This window comes from Schistosoma mansoni, chromosome 6 (genome assembly GCF_000237925.1).
Source record: "Schistosoma mansoni strain Puerto Rico chromosome 6, complete genome".
Lineage (NCBI taxonomy): Eukaryota > Metazoa > Platyhelminthes > Trematoda > Strigeidida > Schistosomatidae > Schistosoma > Schistosoma mansoni.
Genome location: NC_031500.1, coordinates 15,929,126 through 15,935,125, shown reverse-complemented (window position 1 = coordinate 15,935,125; position 6,000 = coordinate 15,929,126). Strand labels below are relative to the sequence as shown.

Below are 6,000 nucleotides of genomic sequence, written 5' to 3'. Positions count from 1 at the left end.
TACATTCACTTAGTATTGTTTGTTTGAATCCTCCCATTGATGTTTAGGACTGCAACTGGTCAGTCTCTAATTGGCATATATGCATACTGTGCCTATTGCCTCTATATAACCGTAATTCTTTAAGCATTATAAGCGAAGATAGCTAACAGTGGAATCCAGTTTGACGCGCGTTTCGTCCTATTTGGAACTCGTCAGCACAGATGCCAATATGAGACTGACCAGTTTGCAGACCTAAACATCAATGGGAAGATTCAAACAAACAATACTAAGTGAATTTAAACTTCCCCCATTGCACAAGCAAGCGTCTTCCAGGACTCAGTAGCTGAATGGATAACAAGATGGCGATGGAAGGGAAAGGTAGTGGGTTCGAGTCCTAGAGTGAACATCAACTCTGAGATGCAGGTACGTCCAGCTGACGAGTCCCAAATAGAACGAGACGCGCATCCTGGATTCCACTACTAGCCAATATCCATCTTTGCTTAAGTTATTCACAGTTTCATTTATTAGACTAACATAAAAGACGTCCATTATTCATAAAATCTTAGTATTTATTAAATATGATCTATGTGGTTCTCCGTGGTATGGTCTGGTGAGATCTAAATAGCTATGTATATGCGTTTGTGTGGAAATATTGTGCTGCCTATGACCAATTTGTTGAATGTACATAGATTTAAGAATCACTCGTCATTCTCGTTTTTTTCTCCTAGTCAATATCATCCCACGATATTTTCATAACCCGTGTTGCCCATTCCAACTTTGGCGTTAAGGTCTCCATTCAAGATGACCAGGTTTTATCCTGAGCACTTTGCTATGATTAATTTCGGCCTCTCATAGAACTGATCTATCATTGGTTGGTGCATAGCACTCATAACATTCATCGCGATTCCCTCGTTCTTTGTTTTGAAGGACGTTTTGATGATTGTGGGCGTTCTACGTGTTTCTTTGGACAGCATCTGAGTGACTTCCTGAATGTGTGTAGCATTTTCTTATTCGTGACCGCAATACAGCAGCATCTCTCCCGTATCTAGCCTTTACTGCCCAGCTTGAGTCCAATGTGTTTCACTGATTCCGAAAACTACCAAGTTGTATCTCCTCATTTCCGTTGCTATTTGACTTGTCCTCCCGGTCTCCCACATTGTCCGTACATTCCATGTAACTATATTAATTGTTATTCTGGTTGTTGGAAGGGGCACCGGCCTCATGATTTTTCAAGAATCTCGTCTTTCTTCATTAGACGTCTTAATTGTTCCTTCAACACTGAGGACAGAGTTTAAACGGTTTAATTTGAGATAAAGAAAAGCGAACGTCGGGGTGCGTGGGTTCGGAGCATCCACCTAGGGAAGTTGGTTAACCCTGATTTCAAACTAGTAGTGCATGTGCGCCCCAGGATTTTGAGGTAACAAGTGGGGATATGATTATATTCTCGGTCACCGGTTGGCATGTAAGTGCATCTTTTAATGTTGTACCACTGACTTGCAAATTAGATGTCTAGGTTATAGGCTCGAGGAGTGATCTCCTAAGGAATCCATTTGTTTCGGTTTATTTACTTGGACAGAAGCCCGGCACACATACTGAATGAATGATTTATGTAGGACATATATATTTTGGCGCCTCATTTTACCAATGTTTAAGTGTTTAGATAAAGAGTTCAACTGCACTAGTTATCCGAAAATAGTTAACAGTAATCATTTAAAAGTTTATTTATAGATAATGTTGAGTGACAACGTTCTAGCGAATATCTTATCCATAGGAAAAAAATCTGTTCTATTTCCCAAATAAGATGATATTAGGCACTACTCAGTCAGTCAGTTTAAATATCTCAGACCCGTAGGAGAATATTTGATGCCTGAATATCACACTGGTAACGCCTCAAACTACAAAACTTAGTAACACCAGATATTTAGTTGAAATCATTAGTCCATTGAAGCTAGATCACCATTGAAAACCTGGAAGCACTGGACAGCCGTTTCGTCCTATTGTGGAACTCATCATCTCATCCACAATCCTACATCGCGAGATTCGAAACCACGATCTATCAGTCTCGAGCGTGAACGCTTAACCTCTAGATCACTGAGCAGGCCGGAATCCAACGGTGTTAACGTTTAACTTCAACCAATCCACGAAATTGAGCAACCATTCACCAATGTCTTCAGTGAGTCGATATCTCCCAACAGACCTGGTTGAACTCCACTTGTCACTGCTTCTCAATAGATTTCCAGGAAATACCTCATGCATCCAGTTACTAGTGAGCGTATGATTATTATCAGAAGGGGGTTTTATGGAGATTTTAGTAATTTTTTAGTTGAAATCATGATTTCCATTGAAGCTAGACTACGATGAAAAACCTGGAATCACTGGACGACCGTTTCGTCGTATCATGGGACTCCTCAGCAGTGCACATTGACCATCTCGCCTCGCGAGATTCCAACCCAGAACCTCTCAGTCTCGCGCCAGAGCACTTAACCTCTATGCCACTGAGCCGGCTCCAGGTTTGTAAACCTCAATACGTCACTTGATAATCTCCCTCATCACAAAAATTTAGATGATTATCATTAAAAAAGAAATCGTTTCTAAGGGTATAATGTAGAAAAAGGAGTAATATACTTTCGATTGTGTTTTCTTTTTTCTTCCGAATCGATTAGTTTGTAAAAACTAAGAAAAACTTATTGACCTTTAATAAGGACACATCTAATAGCTTCAAGCCATTGGTGAAAATGAAGGACAATCAATCAAATATCACTAATAGTGTTTATCATATATTTACCCATCCTATAATTTGCATTGATTAACATTGGAATTTAGGAAATGTTTGTCAGTTGGGTTCAATGATAAAATTAAAGTTATGGTTCATAGTGACACCCGAACTTAATATCCATCAGTTAGACATTATTTATCAGGGTAAAAATAGGGCGAAAATACCCACTTCATTATTCATATAGTAGAAGAGTAACTATTGATTGTAAAGTTTTTGCATTTCCTCTAGATTTTTATTATGGACTAGATGAAAAAATTATTCCCATTAATTGAGATGATGACTGTCTGGTCAGTTGTAGGGATAAAATTAACCGTAAAATGTTTGTACCTCCAGCTAACAAGTATGAGACAGATTGCAAACAACATCTGATATTATATTGTTAGTCACTGCCAGGTAAGTCCTACTCACTGCCTACTCTCACCACGGGTGTTGTTTATAATATTGAGAGGACGAAAACCCAATGTCCGGTGCTTTATCTTAGTTGATGGATATGCAGTTTTCACCTAGGGGAGTTGCGAAACCCCGATTCCAAACAAACGGTGCACATGGGCTACAGGATCCTGAAGAAACATAAGACGTATGAACCTATTGTTGGTCACCGACTATCATCGGACTGCATCTTCTAACGTTGCTCCACTATCTTGTGGATCAGACCTCTAGGTCAAAGGTTCGGGGAATGTCTACCTAATAAAACCACCTGTTTCGGTTTGAGCGTCCGGACAGTATATCAGTCCTCACAAAAACCGAATGATTTGTGTAGCGTATATCTATTTGTTCCCTCCTTGTACCATTGTTTATGTGTTTAAATAAAATACTAAATAATAATCGAAATAAATAATAACTTTTAATTCATTTAGTATTGTTTCTTTGAATCTTCCCATTGATTTTTAGGATTGCAACTGGTCAGTCTCTCATTGACATATGTGCATACTGTGCGTATTGCCTCGGTAAAGCCTTAATTCACGAGCATTGTAAGCAAAGATGGATAGCGGCTAGCAGTGGGATTCAGGACGCGCGTTTCGTCCTATTTAGCCGAGTGGATAACACGATGGCGTTTGAATTGAAAGGTACTGGGTTCGAGTCTCAGAGTGAACATCAACCCTGAGATGCAAGTACACCCGGCTGACGAGTCCCAAATAGGACGAAACGCGTGTCCTGGATTCCACTGATAGGTAATATCCATCTTTGCTTATAATAATAACTATTGTTTAAAAGAGCAAATATACTAAGAACGAGAAAATGTAAACATTTACAGTCAAGAATACATTTACAAAAACACTTTTCCTTCATCTTTTAATTGGCATGACGGTAGAAAACAGTGGTTTTTTCTTTTCAACAATCCATTGACTGAACTTTACATATATGAAAATTGGTTTAAGACATTGTGACTTGTTAGATTATAAATTATGCATGAATAGTGAAAAGAAAGCTGCTGAGCAACAAAACAATCTTTCAATTACTTCTGTCATGCTGAAAATAATTCCTTACTTGAAACATGAAAGTTAAATGACAACTCTGTTTAAGTCATGGTTCTATTATTAACCTCTACCTGCAAATGCTTTGAGAATAAACTAGTGTTGCATAACAACGACACCGTAGTGTATTGCTTATATTACGTCATGTGGAACCATATCAGAATGCCTAACGTATATACAATGATAAAGCTTAGGCAAAAGCTAAGGCATTTTAGACTAAATGGTCACCTTTTACATGAATATCACATACTGCTACAATTAGGAAAACGCATTAGCAAGATACTACGGTATAGTCCAAGTTTGTTGTTTGCCCATCAGCATTAAATAAACATGACGGCATATAATAAAAAAACTATGTCTATTTAGTCTAAAATCAGTAGTTCACCTTTTCACTTTCATCTAGTTAATTTCATAGTGATCTTAAAACCATTCTATTGTTAGTAAAATACTTTACTTCCAGATTGATCTATTTTACACTTTACATACTTACGCCCGTCAGCCCTCGTACAGGAGCATAGACCACCAAACAGCATTCTCCATCCAACTTTGTCCTGGTTTGTTCTTCACACTACTTTACACTTGCTAATCACTCTTTCGATATCTCATTCTTTTCCCTATCGCGATTCCAAGTATACGTTTGCTTCATGATACAGTTTGTTGATTTCCGTGATATATGTCATATCCATCTCTGGTATCTTTTCAAAATTTCCTCCCCAGCTGCGACGTGCTCACACTGTATTGTTTCTAATAGTATCCAATCAATGAACATTGAATATCTTGTGTAGACAACTTTTTATCAATATTTGTACATTTTTGATGATCGTTGTAGTAGTTGTCGAAGTTTTATCTCGGTACAGTCGAACTAAGTGTCTTCATATTTGTATTGAAGATTGTGATATTGATATTTATTAAATGGTATTTTCTGTGATTACAATATATGATATCATATTTCCTTAAAATCATTTCTAATTACCTTTAACAAATAGATCTAAATCACTTCATTATTCATAATTTACCCACCTCTGTATAAGAAGAGTAAAGTATGTTACTTACTTACTTGCTTACTTACTTACGCCTGTTACTCCCAATGGAGCATAGGCCGCCAACCAGCATTCTCCAACCCACTCTGTCCTGGGCCTTCTTTTCTAGTTCCGTCCAGTTGTTGTTCATTCTTCTCATATCTGTCTCCATTCCTCGGCGTAATGTGTTCTTTGGTCTTCCTCTTCTCATTTGACCTTCAGGATTCCATTTGAAGGCTTGCCTTGTGACGTAGTTTGGTGATTTCCTCAATGTGTGCCCAATCCAGTTCCAGCGCCTCTTCCTGATTTCTTCCTCCACTGGAATCTGGTATCATGAGTAGACAACTGTTAATAAACACTTATATCTTCTAGATGATGGCTTTCGTAGTTCCCCATGTCTCCGCCTTATACAGTAGAACTGTCTTGACATTTGTATTGAAAATTCTGATCTTGGTGTTAGTTATCAATTGTTTTGAGTTTCAGGTGTTTTTCAGTTGTAGATATGCTGTTCTTGCTTTGCCGATCCTCGCCCTCACATCTGCATCTGATCCATCGTGTTCGTCAATGATGTATGTATATGTATGTATATAATAATAAATACCAATATAAGATCTCAATTAGACACTATCTAACTACTTTCAAAGTTTACATTATTTCTGTTTATCTTAATATAATACCCCCCCTCTTTTTGTTTGTTTTACTTTACTTAACAACAAACATACATATATACAGGTTCATTGTATTAGATTGA

At 37.7% G+C, this 6,000-nt stretch overlaps 1 protein-coding gene and 1 non-coding gene across 2 annotated transcripts in view; both read left to right on the top strand.

The window, feature by feature from the left end:
* The window catches only part of Smp_059570 (hypothetical protein), a gene marked incomplete at its 3' end in the record, with an annotated part of 45,077 nt that overhangs the window by 13,714 nt on the left and 25,363 nt on the right, over nucleotides 1-6,000 (top strand). The window lies entirely within an intron of this gene.
* Smp_tRNA_02039_Pseudo_TTG.1.1 lies at nucleotides 3,777-3,849 on the top strand. Its single transcript has one exon. It is a non-coding gene (tRNA).